The sequence below is a fragment of the Carassius carassius genome, chromosome 48, assembly GCF_963082965.1.
Source record: "Carassius carassius chromosome 48, fCarCar2.1, whole genome shotgun sequence".
Lineage (NCBI taxonomy): Eukaryota > Metazoa > Chordata > Actinopteri > Cypriniformes > Cyprinidae > Carassius > Carassius carassius.
The window spans coordinates 18,357,529-18,376,693 of NC_081802.1; the positions used below are offsets into that span (position 1 = coordinate 18,357,529).

The window sequence follows — 19,165 nt, forward strand, 5'->3', positions numbered from 1 at the left end:
TAACAGGGCCACATGCTCACTCTTTTGACCCCTTCAATATGTCTATAAGATAATAACAATAATAATAATAATAATAATTGTAAAATACTGTCACTGGAAAATAAAAAAATGGAGTATAAAAATTATAGTACAACAGTAAAATATCACTATAAATACACTCATATTTTACACTATATCTTAACCTAAGAATGAATGAATGAATGAGTTAGTGTATGAAGGAATGAATGAATGAGTGAGTGTATGTATGAATGAATGTATGACTGAATGAGTGAATGTATGAATGAATGAATGAATGAATGAATGAATGAGTGTATGTATGGATAAATGAATGAATGAGTGAATGAATGAATGAGTGAATGGATGAACTAATAAATGAGTGAGTGTATGAATGAATGAATGAATGTATGTATGAATGAATGGGTTGCATGTATGAATGAATGAATGGGTTGTATGTATGAATGGATGAATGAATGAATGAGTGCATGAATGAATGAGTGTATGTATGAATAAATTAATGAGTGTATGTATGAATGAATGAATGAATGAATGAATGAGTGAGTGAGTGTATGTATGAATGAAAGAATGAGTGTATGAATGAATGAATGGGTGAATGAATGGATGAAAGAATGGGTGTATGAATGAATGGATGAAAGAATGAGTGAGTGTGTGAATGAATGAAAGAATGAGTGAGTGTATGAATGAATGAATGGAGTGTGTGAATGAATGAATTAATGAGTGAGTGTATAAATGAATGAATGAAAGAATGAATGAGTGTATGAATTAATTAATGAATTAATGAGTGAGTTTATAAATGAATGAATTAATGAATGGAGTGTATGAATGAATTAATTACTGAGTGAGTGTATAAATGAATGAATGAAGGAATGATTGGGTGAATTAATGAATGAATGAATGGAGTGTATGAATGAATGAATGAATGCATGGGTGTATGAATGAATGGATGAAAGAATGAGTGAGTGTATAAATGAATGAATGAATGAATGAATGGGTGTATGAATGAATGGATGAATGAATGAGTGAGTGTATGAATGAATGAATGAAAGAATGAATGAGTATATGAATGCATTAATGAATGAATGAATGGGTGTATAAATGAATGGATGAATGAATGTATGGGGTGTATGAATGAATGAATGGATGAATGAATGAGTGTATGAATTTATGAATTAATTAATGAGTGTATGTATGAATGAATTAATGAGTGTATGTATGAATGAATTAATGAGTATATGAATGAATGAATGAATGAATTAATTAATTAATCAATGAGTGAGTGTATGAATGAATGAATGAGTGTATGAATGAATGAGTTAATGCGTGTATGAATGAAAGAATGAGTGTATGAATTAATTAATTAATGAGTGAGTATGAATGAATGAATGAATGAGTATATGAATGAATGAATTAATGAGTGTATGAATGAATGAATGAGTGTATGAATGAATGTATGAATAAATGAATTATTGAATGATTGAATGAACAAACGAACTAACTAACAATATGGTGCCAATATAATTAATCAGCAGAATAAATAAGCTGATGTTATATTTACAACATATGTTTAGAAATAAAAATTATTTCCTTTGTGCAGAGCCTATTTTTACACAGTCAAAATTTTATTTTTAATTTTTTTTGGCCTGGTAAAAACACTGGAAGCGAGTAGAAAAACAAGATCATTACTCCCATCATCACCAATGAAGCTGTCCACACTGTTACACTTGTAACTAGTTACACTAGTGTAGACAACATCATAGATTCAAATGGCACTGATCTGTTTTGTGCGTTTGTTTTTTCACATTGTAATGCATGACTTGCTTTTACTGCAACACTTCTGCGTGACTGAGTATCAATAATGTAAAATTAAGTAAAATAAGGTGAATAGGCAAACCAACTTGAAGGAATCCTGAGTTGGTGCGCACACCTCACACGACGGCTTTGATGTCTGACTCAATACTTGTCAGTTTGAGACCGTTAGAGGCTCAATACCAATAGCCTACTGGTTGCCATAGCAACCATTTTTTCTCATTCTAAAAAATACACACAATACACACACACACACACACATATATATAATCATTTAAAATATGCTGATTGCTGCTCATGAAACATTTATTATTATTTATTATTTTATTTATATTATTATTTAACATTTATTATGTTGAAAACAGTTTTTGCTACTTAAATATTTTTGTGGCAAATGTGATACACCACCAGTCAAAAGATTGGCCAATTAACCTTAAAATAAATAAATCATATTAACTGAGCAATAGCATGCTACTACATCAAAAGTAATAATAAAACATTTGTAATTACAGAATGTTTTTTATTAAAATAAATGCTGTTCTTTTGACCGGTCTAGTCCTAAACTGTGTAATGGTTTCCACACAGATATTATCTAGTTTTCAACAGTGATAATATAAACCATTAAGAGTAACGGAGCACTAAATCAGCATATTAGAATGATTTCAGAAGGATCGTGTGACATATCAAGAGATAATATACAGTCTCAGAAAAAAAAGGTACAAAAGTTGTCACTGGGGCAGAAAACTTTTCGAAAGGCACACCTTTGTACTGAAAGAGTCCATAATAGTACCTAATTTATACATGTAAAATGTATAATTGAATTTTAAAATAAAACGTAGGTGTCTTTCCATGATTATATGAGTTGTTTTAATGCACGGATTAATAATAATAAGAAGAAGAAAATAATGAATATCAAATTAAGATGTTAAAATCAAGAGGCAGAGCATGAGGCTGAGGTTGAATGTGAAGCAGGGTCGATCAGGCACTGAAGACGAGGGTTTGTGACAGCAGGAAGAATCAATGCTGATGAACTGTCACTACAGTACAGATCAATCCTGAAAACTGCGTCTAATACGGTCAGAATTAACAACTGCGACAGTCAAAAATCAAGATGTGAACAAAGTGCCACCGCCCAAACCCCCAACTAAACGCTCACAGCTATGGCTGCCAGAGGCTTCAGAAAGTTATACAGCAAAAGAATAAGATGGTGGACATTAAATAGTCTAAATAATCCATTTATTTTAACAAGGATTCATATTTTATTAAAAAAGAAATAAAATTGCTTTAGCGATTGGTATTGTGGAGTGTACCATTCCGAACTTCTGAGCTCTGCGCCATCAAACTGATGGGATTGTTTTAAGATCTGAAGCTGCTTTGAATTATGTGCTGGCTTTTGAGGAATTAAATGTAAACGATCTTCTGAAAGCAGGAATATTAGGACTGACTTTGTGTTGTGACTCACGTTCTGAAACAAAGTGAAGTCAGACGACAATCAGCAGGCTGTTGCCATCCTATCTAATAACTATCTAATTCTGGAGCTGAGGTTAGAAATGTACTTGTAGTTGACAAACTATTTCGCAATTAACTGCCTTGAACTCGATTGCAAAGTAACAATTTAAGCCATCACGATTTTTGTGAAAAGATCCATTCAAAATAGGGAGAAGAATTCATATGAAAGCAGAAAGTAGCTACTGAATGATTGCCATACTCATAAACATGGTAAAGTCACTGTATGTGTTCAGAATGCATGGATTTACCATGGTACCTTAAAAATAATATTAATAACAATAATAATAATAAAAAAAAATAATAATAAAAACCTGTATAACCTGATAATACATAAAAAAAGAAAAAGAAAATACAAAAACTGTATATATTATCACTGTATATATATATATATATATATATATATATATATATATATATATATATATATATATATATATATATATATAAACAATCACTGTACATGTTAAAAAAGTAAGTATGCACCACGGTAACGTATCTAAAATCATTGTTTTATCATTTTAAATCTATAGCATTACCATAGTACATGTCCAAAAAAGATTGTATATATATCAACAACAAAAGCATGGTATTCCTTCCGTGCAAGTCCAAAAAAGATGGTAATACCTTGATAGCATGCCAAAAAGTGGTTTCACTATGAGACTAAGTAAAAGAAATACCACGGTACTTTAGACTTTGTTCATTAGACAGTGACTGAATTGGTGGTCAGGAGGCTATCAGCACGTCCTGCTCGGGGTGTTGACAAGACATTTAGGGTGAAATGTTCCCCTACTCCTTACAGTCCATTGCTTCCCCTAAAGCCAATTACACTGTGTCACAATCTAATTAGTTCAGCACTGCAGGCTGTATCTGATGCCTTTTAGCCAACAATAATGGAAGGAAATCATCTAAATTGATTTTTTCTTTCTCAAGAGATCGGGGAGGCGTATGTATGCATTATCTGAATGTTTTTTTTTTTACGCCAGTCAAACTCCGCAGTTCTCCAAGAGAACCTTTACAGTTGAGCTTAAAGAGATTCAGTCTTTTTAAAAAAAAATCCTCAATGACATAATATTTACTAGCTAACAGCAACCAGTGTAAAGACAGAAACTCAGTGGCTAGCAGTTAAGCTAATTTAGCAATGGCTAACGCATGGTGAAATACAGTACATATATTGGTTAATACAGACTCTCATTCCCACAATACTACATCATCATTTCAGGTGGGCGACTGTGTATAAATATTTGTCAACCATTTAAATCACCATCAAAAATTGGGCTAATTTACTAATTTATTTTTAACCCTAAACAAGAATTTAGTTTAACTATAAACCAAAACCAAAAATAAATTGTATATCTTGCTACTGTAGCATAATTTTTGTCCACAGTGAAATGCGTCCACACCACCAACATATTCAACACTGAAAAGTTGTAGCTAATACTGTGTTCCTGTGGCACAAGTAGTAGAGCATTGCGTTAGCAATGCAAGGTTGTGGGTTCGATTCCCAGGGAGCACATGTTAGGTAAAATATTTTAGCCTGAATGCACTAAGTCGCTTTGGACAAAAGCGTCTGCTAAATGCATAAATTAAATTAAATTAAATTAAATATTGTAGCAATTTTTTTTCTTTTTCATTTGACGTAATGTTATTGAATCACAAATTCTAACATAAACATCACATTATATACAGTCTGTCAAAGTTTGTTAAACGAAAACCAATTAGGGCTGTCACTTTTAGTTCAAAAATCGATTGCACAATCGATCGGACCAACCAAAAAAAGTTTCGAAAATGAAAATAGGGAATCTATTTTAACCAAATATGTACACTATTAATTTTGAAATAATTAAACAATTAAAAAATATAGATGTAACAAAACTCACAAACAAGAAGAAAAAGAAAATAAAGAAATCCGAAAAGTGCAGTATGCCTTGCGAAAGCTAGACATAAAATACCAGCAATTTTACATAAACTCTCATTGAACTATCTTCTTGCTTTACTCCAACTTCCTCTTCTTCCTGACAGGGCTGGACTGGGACAAAAAATCGACCCGGGCATTTTTGCCCAGACCGGCCCACTATATGATCATAAACACCACCCATCTTTGCACGCCCTTAATTATATGCATACCAACTCCTATTCATTAAAACCACTAATGCCATGTAATGAGTGAGTATAGGAACGAGTGAGAGTTAACAGATGAAATAAGTCAAAATTTTATATTTATTAATACAGTTGAACTATACTCCACAGCGGTGAATCCTAAAACAAGCTATAAGTGGCTCTGGCATAGCAATACCAGTGTTTCTTACAGGATTTTTGTTAAAACTATGGTGGTGTGTCCTCGGTCCCTCTAGGGGGGTTCGGGGGCATGGCCCCCGCGGGAGAAAATTTTGTGCACTTTAATGTTAAATTCATTAATCTGGTGCACTTTGAGAGTTCAAAATTAAAAGCTCCAACCCATATTCAGTGTGCAAATTAAACAAAGAAAAATTCAAACCTCTTTTAGTTACAGTGTCTATTTACATTACACCTATACATAATAATAGTTATAATATTAATCCAATGACAGTAATAGCCATATTTTGTAAACAAATGCACAAAATAAAGGAAACTTTCTTAATTAGTTGTACCAATTTCTATACTTGAAAGAGATAAGCACATGATCTTTTATTTTGACGCAAACTGCATCAAGCTTTTATTTTGGCGGAAAACATGGTTTACAAACGCCTCTTATTAAATTTCTAGTGAATTGCGGTAATCGTCAACTATGCAGATGTGGAAATAATCTACACTCATGACATGGCCTAAGTGTTTTGAAAGTAGTTATGCTTACCGCAGGCTCTACACTTTCCCATCTCTCTCCTGATCCTCCGTCCTCACTATCATCATCTGCCACAGGAGCTGATGAAGGTCAGAAAACATATATTTTGACACAGTTTACAGTGTCTGCTTTAAGGGCCTGGTTCTATTTTTTCACGCTATTTATCTGCACATTCCTTGCGTTTCTTCTCCATCTTTTTTTACAGATACACACTGACACTGCTGCCGCTCGCTCACTCGTTTAAAGTTGTGATTGGGCCAGCCCAGTGTCAATCAAGAAAAGAGCCAATGGGCCGCTGATCTACGTGTTTCATGGGCTGGTCTGTCAGAAAAAAAAACTAACACTGACTTTGACCAATGCATTACACCGGCACAAACCCAGCGCCGCCAATTAAGCAAAACAAAACAAAACGAATGGGCCGCCGATGTACAAATTTTATGGGCCGTTTATATATCGGGCCGTTTATATATCGGCCCAAAAAGCACGTCGGCCCACCGGGCAAATGCCCGGTATGCCCAATGGCCAGTCCAGCCATGCTTCCTGGCCACCTCCTGCAACGTATCCAGGGCCTTGCGTCTGGCTGCATTAATTTTCTTATCAACATGTTTGAGACGTGTCTGCCTCTCTTCGGCCAGAGCAGTGGTCTTGGCCTTCTCTGCACTTGAACACAAAAGAAGATATTTTGAAGAAAGTAGGTAACCAAACGACTGATGGACCCCATTATTGACTTCCATAGTAGAAAAAAAAATACTATGGAAGTCAATGTGGACCAGCAACTGTTTAATTACCAACCTTCTTTAAAATACCTTTTTTTGTGTTTAGCAGAAGAAAGGAAATAATACAGGTTTGGAACAACTTGAGGGAGAGAAAATGACAGAATTTTAATTTTTGGGTGAACTATTCCTTTAACATTGTTGCCCAGCATGACTATACCAGCTCAGCAAACAGAAGTCTACAGAGAAATGTCACCTTATTTGAGCAGACTTTGCTTTTCCAGTGCTTGATCGGTACATGATTGGAGCGTTTGGGCCGTGAACGACATAGCAGAACGCGCAGCGCAAACACGGAGTCGGACATTGAGCAGATAGCGCAGCGCGCCGACACCTATGGCCGACACACACACACACACAGACACACACAACGGAGAGTGCGGCGGCGAACACGGAGCGGAAAAGACCCGCTCATGAAAGCTGCGTGAGAATGAAACCCGATCCACGTATTTTCGGCTTTTCAATAGCAGCCGCAACAGGAAATCATTAAAATGAGGCAAAAAAAAAAAGTGCTGTGTTAAATGCGTTTTTTTTTTTACGCGTTAAACATTTCAAATTAAATCGCAAAGATTAACGCGTTAATTCCCCCAGCCCTAATTAATATTAATAAAACATCCTAACTATCAGCATTGGCGTGTTCTACCTCTTTTACTGACGGCTTACAAAATGAAACGGGTAACGTTAGCACCACAACCATTATTTGCACTCGCACAAATTAGCAGTAACTTACTCCTGAATATATTTTTAGGTTACCGTATATATCGACGGATCACGGATTACATTTTTCACGAGCACATGCGACCAAAATGGTTGTAATTTCGAGCCTAACAACTTTTTCTATGTAGCTACAGCCATCCATAATTTGATCTGCTAGCTAGCACTAACGTAAGGTCTTTACATGTGAACTTGATGTAGCTAAATCGTACTGATAGCAGGTTACACACAGACACACAACATATTACCTCGGCCTAGTTAAAATGTTTAATAAATTACATGACTAGTGGATTACATAACATTATAAACCAAAAATATCTTTACCTCCAGTCATTGATGATCTCACCAGTTTCCAGTAAAACGGGAAGGCGCGGCGCCGAACTCTGGTCTCAGGGAGAAATAATGCTACAGTGGCAGATATACCACAGCGAGAAGAAACATAGTGGTTCACACCAGCGCGCATACCGGTGCTGTTTTGGCGCGCAGTGTTCTGATTTGCCCATTTACTTTTTTGGTGGAGGCAATCCTGAATTACTGACGGTGAAATTATAATCAGACACTCTCAGACACCCCCCCCCCCCCCCCCCCATAATCAGACACTCTCAGACACCCACTCTCCCCGGAAAAAATAAACTTCGGATCTGCACGATTCACACAAGTCACCCAGACGGCCGTGAAAAAAGCGAGAGCCGCCGAAAAGCGCGCTGTTTGCACCCCTGTCATTCACACATCTAGTTACAGGGGATTCTGAGTTATGAAAAGGACCATTGCAAGCTGACAGCAACCGGCTTTTGTGGTGGAAAATTGGCAGTAATACCCCCACCTTGCGGAGCTGTACCTGAGTGTCCCTGGGACATCAGTGCTGTCGGTGCGCGTTTTCTCAACAGCTGGACATATAGTGAATAAAAAACGCTCTGCTCTGGACCCCGGAAATGTTGATCGACTTGTTTTCCTGTCCAATAAATTTGTAATGGCCCTAGCCTTTAATTATGTCGGCTACGTTCAATAAAAAACACACATGGCCTGTTCTCAAGTCCATTTAAAGTTTATTTTTTTTGAACAGTTGTTTGAAAATACTTAAAAATCGAAAATGATTTTTTTCACAAAAGTGACAGTCCTACAACCAATATAGCTATTAGTTTCATTATCTTCTCATACAACACTGGATAGGAACACTGTTTCTCAAATAACAAATATGCTAGGTTACTAACTAAAGCACTAGTAGTAGTAGCAGCCCTTTTTATTGTTAAAAATAAATAAAGTAGCCCTAAAGCACTAGGATTGCCTAAGAAAAACCTTCATGGCTTTGTTTCCTTTGTAGCACCAGCTGCAGAGAAAAACATGTTTGACACTTCAGTTAATGGAAGGTGACGCCGGTGTTAATGCTGCTTCGCTCTGTCCTCTCTTTCGTTTTTGCCTCTCGCTTCACTTTTGTCAGTGGGCTAAAGGAGAAATAGACTAATTATAAAGTGGAAAAAAAGACACTTTTGGCTCCACTTCATCAAGCCCTGCATATGAATGAGCCACTAACGAATGTGTGCTCAACGCGAGAATGTCAACACAAACACAGTCGCTTCACAAAGGCTTTACTATATGAAATGATGCTAATAATGCTAATGGATTTTTTATCTGTCATGCGTTTTATTTTCAGGCTGAAGATTTGCATCAGTTATATTTGTAGCTTTATTAATGGTGTAGTACTATTTCTAGAAAATTTGCATCAGTTATATTTGTAGCTTTATTAATGGTGTAGTACTATTTCTTTTTTTTATTTTTGTGGTGGGGGGGGGGGTAGTACCATGGGGTTATTAAAACATATCAGTGATGTAATGATGTTCTTTGAAGTAACTTGGGCTAACATGCAAGAATAATGTAGTGTAGTGTAAAGTGTTCACAATTGGTCAAATTATTTGGAAATGAAACGCCTCACAATATTTCAGCCAAACAACTAACTAGCATATTGAGCGCACAATGTGGATAAGCTACAACAGGTTAACATGTCAGCAGTGTTGTGCCAGGTTAACGGTTGTAGTTCATCTACATTGTGCACTTAATACGGACACTTACAAAGCCAAAACAGTCATCTGCAAAGCGCAAACTGTTCTTCTTGAGAGCTTACTTTTTTTTCCATTTCAAAGCAGGCGTCTCATGTTTTTCAATGCAATTTTTACGCTTAAACTTTTTCTGAAGAAAATGAATTGCCAGAGCTAGACTTGACACCAAAATCATCAATATTGATCATGTTTTTATCACCTTATCATAACGGTACTATGGTACAACCACAAAACTTTTAAAAATGATAGCAGTTTAGCCCTTGTTGAAGAACTTCCAATGACCTCCTACTTCGAACAATACTGCAGCAGTCCATCACCATTATGCTATATGGGGTGGACAGATGATCATCTCAGAGAAGCAATTCACATTGGGGAGATTATTAAGAAGGGTTTTAATGGATCTTTGGGGGGCATTTATCCTAAAGACCAAGGTTGAATCCAAGGTAACACCCCTTACTCGAAGTTAAGTGCACTGGAATGTTTTATGACCTCAAGAGAATCGTTTTTTACGTGACCCTCTAAAGGACAGGATACAATGAGGAACTCATTAATGCAATTCTTTTCTATAATTGAGATAGAAAAGTCATCATCGACCATCATTTTCTTCATTTTTAACTCCAAGAAGATGAGCAGAGCTGGAGAACAACTTTAAGCCCCTCAGGAGGTCAAACAGTGAAGTCTATTGACTTTTATTGTATGGACCTTTTTCAATACATCTTTTCTTGTTTTCCTCTGAAGAAATTAAGTCGTACAGGAGTGGAACGGGTTTGTTTGTTGGTGTGGCTCAATGTGGTTTCTTCAATCTACTCTAAAAGCTATGGGATGGCTGGATCATCCACACCCTAGGAGCTTGGCAGAGGTCCCACAAAGCTCTTTGGTTACTGTGGAGAATTACATGCCATCTGGAGGAGGTGATAGGAAATGTGAAGAGTTAATCAGACGTGAATTAAGGATCCCAGTTGCCGAGAGACCTGACCCTATAGTGAAGGCTCATATTGAGAGCATCAAGACTGAGCTGTGCCACACCTGGCACTGTTATAGACTAGATCAAACATGCATTTCTTAGTTCAAATTCAAAAATGTGCTTAATGGTCACTCCATAACACTCCTGTTAAACTGATAGTGTCTTGTCGACGAATCACGATCAAAATGGAATTCAACGTTAAATGTATAACTGAAATATTTTATTATACTAGTACTGTATCTTTCACACGAAAAGCTGGACTTGTTTTACTGCTACAAATGCAAGAGTGTAGAAGCAACAATTCATCCAGTGTACTGTAGCTATAACTGAAGCTCCACGACCAATATTACAGTAAAATATAATAATAGAAATAACAGAGAGGCTCTAACACTGGATTGGACAAGCCATGTTCAAAGCATTAAATACATGTCTGGGACTGCACAGTTTACTGTAAGGCTGGGTTTTGACACAAATTTCACAATTCAGTTCGATTCTCATTCACAAGCTTGCGATTCGATTCAATTACCAATTCGATTCGAATCAATGTAGATCATTTTGGATATATATCAGGCACAGTACATCCCAAATTTTCGCAAGGAAACAATCTCTCAACTAATGCGATTACTATAAAAATATATCCTATGAGAGTCCGTTGGTACTACAGTATATTAACACACAATAAAAGAATATAAAAATACAAAAAATACAAATAAGTAGACAAGGAATGACAATATACAAATTGACAATTGTAGGCAGGTATATTACAAAAATGCAGTTATGTATGTACATGTATATTATGTGCAAAATTTAAGTGTATACTAAGTATGTGTGTTAGATAAATTAAGTGTATGTGTATATAAATATAAAGTGTAGTGTGTATCAGCTGTTCATAAGATGGATTGCCTGAGGGAAGAAACTGTTCCTGTGTCTGGTCGTTCTGGCGCTCAGTGCTCTGTAGCGTCGACCAGATGGCAACAGTTCAAAGAGGGAGTGTGCTGGATGTGAGGAGTCCAGAGTGATTTTAACAGCCCTTTTGCTCACTCTGGATAAGTACAGTTCTTGAATAGAAGGGAGAGTTAAACCGATGATTCGCTCAGCAGTCCGGACTACATTCTCTGTAGTCTTCTGAGGTCAGATTTAGAAGCTGAGCTGAGCCAGACAGTTACTGAAGTGCAGAGGATGGATTCGATGATGGTGGAGTAGAACTGTTTCAGCAGATCCTGTGGCAGGTTAAACTTCCTCAGCTGGCGAAGGAAGTACAACCTCTGCTGGGCCTTTTTCACAATGGAGTCAATGTGAATGTCCCACTTCAGGTCCTGAGAGATAGTGGTGCCCAGGAACCTGAATGACTCCACTGCAGTCACAGTGCTGTTCATGATGGTGAGTGCGGGGAGTGCAGGGGGGTTTCTCCTGAAGTCCACAGTCATCTCCACTGTTTTGAGCGTGTTAAGCTCCAGGTTGTTGAGAGTGCACCAGACAGCCAGCTCTTTAACCTCCTGTCTGTAAGCAGACTCGTCACCGTCCTGAATGAGGCCGATGAGTGTGGTGTCATCTGCAAACTTCAGGAGCTTGACAGAGGGGTCCTTAGATGTGCAGTCATTAGTGTACAGGGAGAAGAGCAGTGGGGAGAGAACACAGCCCTGGGGAGCTCCGGTGCTGATTGTACGGGTGCTGGATGTGTATTTTCCCAGCCTCACTAGCTGCTGCCTGTCTGTCAGGAAGCTGTTGATCCACTGACAGACGGAGGTGGGCACGGAGAGCTGAGTTAGTTTGGGCAGGAGGAGGTTTGGCATGATCGTATTAAAAGCCGAGCTGAAGTCCACAAACAGGATCCTCACATAGGTCCCCGGTCTGTCTAGGTGTTGCAGAACATAATGCAGTCCAATGTTCACTGCATCTTCCACAGACCTGTTTGCTCTGTAGGCAAACTGAAGAGGCAAGGACACGAGCAATCTAGCAAGGGTCCAGTGATGTCCTTCAGGTGGGCCAGCACCGGTTTTTCAAATGACTTCATGACTACAGACGTTAGAGCCACAGGCCTGTAGTCATTTAGTCCTGTAATTTTGGATTTCTTTGGGATGGGGATGATGGTGGAGCGTTTGAAGCATGAAGGGACTTCGCACAGCTCCAATGATCTGTTGAAGATCTTTGTGAAGATGGGGGCCAGCTGGTCAGCACAGGATTTCCGACAGGCTGGTGTAACACAATCTGGGCCTGGTGCTTTTTTCCTTTTCTGCTTCCGGAAGACCTGGCGCACCGCATCCTCGCTGATCTGTATTGCAGGTGTGGGGGAGAGGGGGGATGCAGGAGGTGTGAATGGTGAGAGTGCTTGATTGGAGAGGTGTTCAGGATGGGTTGCAGGAGCTGTTAATGGTGTGAACGGTTGTTTGGAGAGGCATTCAGGGTTGGTTGCAGGAGTTGTTATTGGTGTGAACGGTTGTGTGGAGAGGTGTTCAGGGCAGGTGATGGGTGTTCTTTCAAACCTGCAGTAAAATTCGTTCAGATCGTCTGCCAGTCGTTGATTTTCCACAGTGCTGGGGGGTGGTGTCTTGTAATTGGTGATCTTCTTTAGACTTTTCCACACTGATGCTGAGTCGTTCGAAGTGAACTGAGTCCTTATTTTTCCAGAATAATTCCTCTTTGCCACTCTGATCTCCTTTTCCAGTGTGTATTTAGCCTGTTTATACAAGACATTGTCTCCCTTCCTGTAAGCATCTTCTTTGGCCTGACGGAGCTGTCTGAGTTTTGCAGTGAACCACGGTTTGTCATTGTTGTAATTTAGTTGAGTCTTGGTAGGAATACACATATCCTCACAGAAACTGATATATGATGTTACGGTCTCTGTGAGTTCGTCCAGATCGGTGGCAGCAGCTTCAAAAACACTCCAATCAGTGAGGTCAAAACAAGATTGTAAATCCTGCTCTGCTTCATTAGTCCATCTTTTTACGGTCCTTAATACAGGTTTAGCTGATTTTAGTTTCTGCCTGTAGGTCGGTATAAGATGAACCAGAAGGTGATCAGAACGTCCCGAAGCTTCTCGTGGAACAGAGTGAATTGCATCCTTTATTGTGGTGTAACAGTGATCCAATATATTACTGTCTCTGGTGGGACATGTAACATGCTGTCTGTATTTTGGCAGTTCACAGGAGAGATTGGCTTTATTAAAGTCCCCGAGAATGATTAAAACAGAGTCCGGGTGTTGTTGTTCTATCTCTGTGATGTGCTCAGCGAGTTTCTGTAAAGCCAGACTTACTTGCGTTTGCGGAGGGATGTAAACACTAACCAGAATGAGCGAGTGAAACTCCTGCGGCGAATAGAACACATCTGTACACCACCGTTCATTGATGTAAAAGCATGTCCCGCCGCCGCGCGATTTCCCTGTTGATTCTGCGTCGCGATCCGCTCTAAACAGCTGAAAGCTCGGCAGATGGAGCGCGCTGTCCGGTATGGCGTCATTCAGCCAGGTTTCCGTGAAACACAGAGCAGCAGAGTGTGTGAAATCCTTATTTGTCCGAGAAAGCAGAAGGAGTTCGTCCGTTTTGTTGGGTAGAGAGCGTAGATTTGCCAGATGGATGCTAGGCAACGGCGTTCGAAATCCGCGCTTCCTGAGTCTGACGAGCGCACCAGCTCGCTTTCCCCGTCTGCGCGTCCTGAAGCGTTTGATCAGCGCCGCTGCTCCTCCGATAACAATATTCAGTAAAACTTCTGAATAATTGAAATCCGGAAAAACATCTTGTGGTGCGTTCTGCCGAATGTTCAGCAGTTCATCCCTGGTGAAACTGATTGCAGGAATATAACTAAAGACAGGACAAACTAACAAAAAGACAAAAACATATGCAGAGCACGTCACGGAGGCAGCCATCCTGTACCGGCGCCAAGTCAATACTTTTGTCCACACAAATTAGTTTTCTCAACGGTGAGAAAACTAATATAAACATATAAACAATGGTGGCTGTCATAAAACTTGATGGATTTATTCAAACAAATGAAACATTGAAGAACAGTAACATTTATAATGAATGTGTTATATGGTGTTATATGGTGCATATGCAATGTGTTATATGGTGCATATATTTAGCAAAACACCCCTCTCTACAGTTTATTTTTCTAGCTGACTAATGAGTTTATGGTCACTGAATATGTTTGTTTCTGAGATAAATGAGACATTACATGACATGTTTACAAGACGTTATACTGACGTCTTTGCGCAGCTGAAACACTGATTGAGCGATTACATGAGAAAGGATATGGACTGTAAAGTTGTACTCTTTCTTTTAACTTACCTTCGGATGTTTAGTCATGACTTAATGTTTATTTTGTGCTGAAGCTGGTATTTATGTAGAGTAGATGATTGGTTCATGCTGGATCTGTTGAACTGATCATTATTGCACAGCCAGAGCTGTTGCCCGTGAATTGAATGTTAATTTCTCTACCATAAGCAGTCTCCAAAGGTGTTTCAGAGAATTTGGCAGTACATCCAGCTGGACTCACAACCGCAGACCACGTGTAACCACACCAGCCCAGGACCTCCACATCCAGCATGTTCACTTCCAAGATCGTCTGAGACCAGTTACCCGGACAGCTGCTGCAACAATCAGTTTACATGACCAAAGAATTTCTGCACAAATGGTCAGAAACCTTCTCGGGGAAGCTCATATGCATGCTCGTCATCCTCATCAGGGTCTCGACCTGACTGCAGATCGTCATCGTAAGTGGTTTGAGTCGCCAAATGCTCTTATTTGATGGTGTTTTCTTTGACCAGATGAATCCAGGTCTTCACTGTACAGGGCAGATGGCAGACAGCTTGTATGGCGTCGTGTCGGTGAGCGGTTTGCTGATGTCAACATTTTGGATTGAGTGGCCCATTCTTGTGGTGGGGTATGTTATGGACAATGAACACAGGTGCATTTTATTGATACCGTGGCAAGATCCTGAGGCCCACTGTTGTGCCATACATCCACAACCATCACCTCATGTTGCAACATGATAATGCACAGACCCATGTTGCCAGGATCTGTACACAATTCCTGGAAGCTGAAAACATCCCAGTTCTTGCATGGCCAGCACACTCACTGGACATGTCACCCATTGAGCATGTTTGGGATGCTCTGGATCTGCGTATATGACAGTGTGTTCCAGTTCCTGGAAGATGCCAATATCCAGCAACTTCACACAGCTATTGAAGAGGAGTGACCAACATCCCACAGGCCACAATCAACAACCTGATCAACTCTATGTGAAGGAGATGTGTTGCACTGCATGAGGCAAATGGTGGTCACACCAGATACACACCTTCAAACTACAAAAGTTGCAGATCAATAAATAGAAGACATGCACACAGATTAAGTAAATTAGCTCAGTCCACGTTTTAAAGTCGAACGTAAAAAAAAAAACAGAAAAAATAGCCATTACAACAGCCCCACACTTCAAGCAAGTGCAGATTTCTGAAGGAAGTCAGGAAAGAGGGAAGGTGCCAGGTGTCACACCAATTATTTTCTCATTAGCAAATTTGTGCCGGATATAATATGCCAAATTTAGCAGCAGTCCATTTCGCTCCCCATTTACCATCTGATGATAGCAGAGGTGTTTCAGAGGCAATTCTCTACCTTCTAGACGTTTAGGTAAAAAAATAAAAAATAAAAAAAATAACCTTATACATATATACAGTACAGACCAAAAGTTTGGACACACCTTCTCATTCAAAGAGTTTTCTTTATTTTCATGACTATGAAAATTGTAGAGTCACACTGAAGGCATCAAGGGCTATTTGACCAAGAAGGAGAGTGATGGGGTGCTGCGCCAGATGACCTGGCCTCCACAGTCACCGGACCTGAACCCAATCGAGATGGTTTAGGGGTGAGCTGGACCGCAGACAGAAGGCAAAAGGGCCAACAAGTGCTAAGCATCTCTCGGGGAACTCCTTCAAGACTGTTGAAAGACCATTTCAGGTGAATACCTCTTGAAGCTCATCAAGAGAATGCCAAGAGTGTGCAAAGCAGTAATCAAAGCAAAAGGTGGCTACTTTGAAGAACCTAGAATATGACATATTTTCAGTTGTTTCACACTTTTTTTGTTATGTATATAATTCCATATATAATTCCACATGTGTTAATTCATAGTTTTGATGCCTTCAGTGTGAATCTACAATTTCATAGTCATGAAAATAAAGAAAACTCTTTGAATGAGAAGGTGTGTCAAAACTTTTGGTCTGTTGCATTTTATGCTTTAATAACAACTAAACAAAGTTTTTGTGACCTTTTCTGTAAAGCTTTTTTTTTTTTTGCAAAGAAAATAAACACAAAGCAACAAAACAAAACAAAAAACATAATAAAAGCACAAAACAAAAATAAAGCAAACAAACACATACATACATACACAAACACACACAAAAGCAACAAAACAGGGCAATTTCACCAGTTCTTAATGAATTAATTACAACAATAATTTGTCCAAATAAAATGATAATGCAATACTGTGACATACTGTAAATACACATTTTTTCGAGTCACTGAAGGGATAATTCACCCAAAAATGAAAATTTGATGTTTATCTGTTTACCCCCAGGGCATTAAAGATGTAGGTTATGGTTGGGTGATGTCTACCAAATTGGAATTGGATGATGTCTACAGTGAAACATTGTGATGGACGATGACATCGGGGGGCGGGGCGGGGTTAGGGGTGTGGCAAAGGCATGAAACATATGATGCTTTCTATGGAGCCACTAAAAAGTTCGCTGCTGAAAGTTCACTTACCACATACACAGAATAAGTGTACTCCCGGGGGGTGGGTGGGGGTGATCACGATGTCAACTTAACATCTTGATTTCTGTCAGCCATTGGCACCACTGACTCTCCTAATTGAGACTGTAGATAGAGTGTCAATGCTCCATTTGAGAGATAGGTGGTGGTAATGCACTTATAAGTGTGATCCACCGTAAAGCAAGAAGAAGACATGTCACTCGCGCAGGACAGTTCAGACATTGCAGTGAATCAGAGGTAAAAAAACAATATAAATACTGTTCAGTTTCTTGCACAGACCAATCGTTTTGTGTCTTTACACACCAATGTATCGTCACAAGCCACAGGGTTTAATTTGGTTTTGTTTGTGTATGTTTTTTTGAATCTCAACGCCGTGAATCCCACTCACCTCTATTATAAGACTGACGGACTACAACGGGTTTGAGTTAAAAATCTTCGTTTGTGTTCTACTGAAGAAACAAAGTCACCTACATCTTGGATGCCCTGGAGGTAAGCAGATAAACATCACATTTTTGGGTGAACTATAGAACTATATCTTTAAACTGATTCAAACCATTTGTTTTTTGTCATTCATTTGTCACAGCTGTAGTTTCAACACACCTAGTTTTCTTCCATAAACCAACTAAAAGCAAAGTTGCAAGGCCATAAAATGATGCCAATAGTAATGCTATATTCTGAACATATGATATCAACCAATAAACTGGATTATCAAGGAACTGCCTGGCTTTCAAACCATTAGCGAGAAGAGAACAAGAAAAATGAAAACCTGCAGACATGCGGCAGACAAATGAAAACCTTGCAAACCTGCAAACGCTCAAAGAAATTGGTTGTTTTTCGCCTTGGCTTTCAACTGAGGTGTTGCGGTTTTGTTAAGTGCGTAAAGGGCATCTTCTCAAGACATTATCTCTCGTGTTCACCTGTAAACAGAAATGACTTGACAACCTCAATGTCTGTGTCCAGTGTGTATAGGCTTAGTGCGACCTTACAAAACAAGTAGAAGTCTAGTGGCATTCAAAGAGAAAGGTCAGGTCTTAATCACAGCATGCGGAGACAGAAGCTAGGCCATCTTGAGAAGATAAGAAAACACCACAGCATTCTGGGTAATTTATACACTTGCTGTGGGCAACAGCAGAAAAACATAATATTCAAAATGAAAAGTAAATAAACAAAGAAGGCTGAAAATGTATTTAGGTAAAATACATTGTGCCTAAAAATGTGAACATAAATAGTGCACAATATATGCATTTATGTCAGTTATATCCCTTTATAGAAAACAGTACCGCTGAATTAAAGTATTTTTCTACATTACATTCTAGATTGTATCATGATGCATGATTTGATTTAGTTTATACTGTACTCGACATGAGCAACTGACATGATAGACAATCTAAAACAAATCCAATTGCAAATCCATTTTATTATTTCATTTACTGAAAGAATGCATATATATATTTATACTACAAATAATTAGATATTACAAGACTATAAAAATACATTTAAAATTGAGGTGTCACACCACAAAACTAAATATAACATATTATACAATAACAAAATATAATATAATAAATATTATTAAAAAAAGTAGGAAGTGAACCATACACAACACAATATCCAAGTATATATAATTATATACTCGAGACAAGTGAATGGATTTTATATACTATGCAATTATAAACTACTAATTAACTACTCATCATATATTACTAAACAAACTATGGGAATTTACATAAATTCCTGAACCAAACAAAACCATA

At 38.4% G+C, this 19,165-nt stretch overlaps 1 protein-coding gene across 1 annotated transcript in view; it reads right to left on the reverse strand.

Annotated features, from left to right (window-relative positions):
- Nucleotides 1-19,165, reverse strand: part of LOC132131106 (E3 ubiquitin-protein ligase RNF123-like) — a 123,409-nt gene that overhangs the window by 50,861 nt on the left and 53,383 nt on the right. The gene's annotated exons all lie outside the window — the stretch shown is intronic.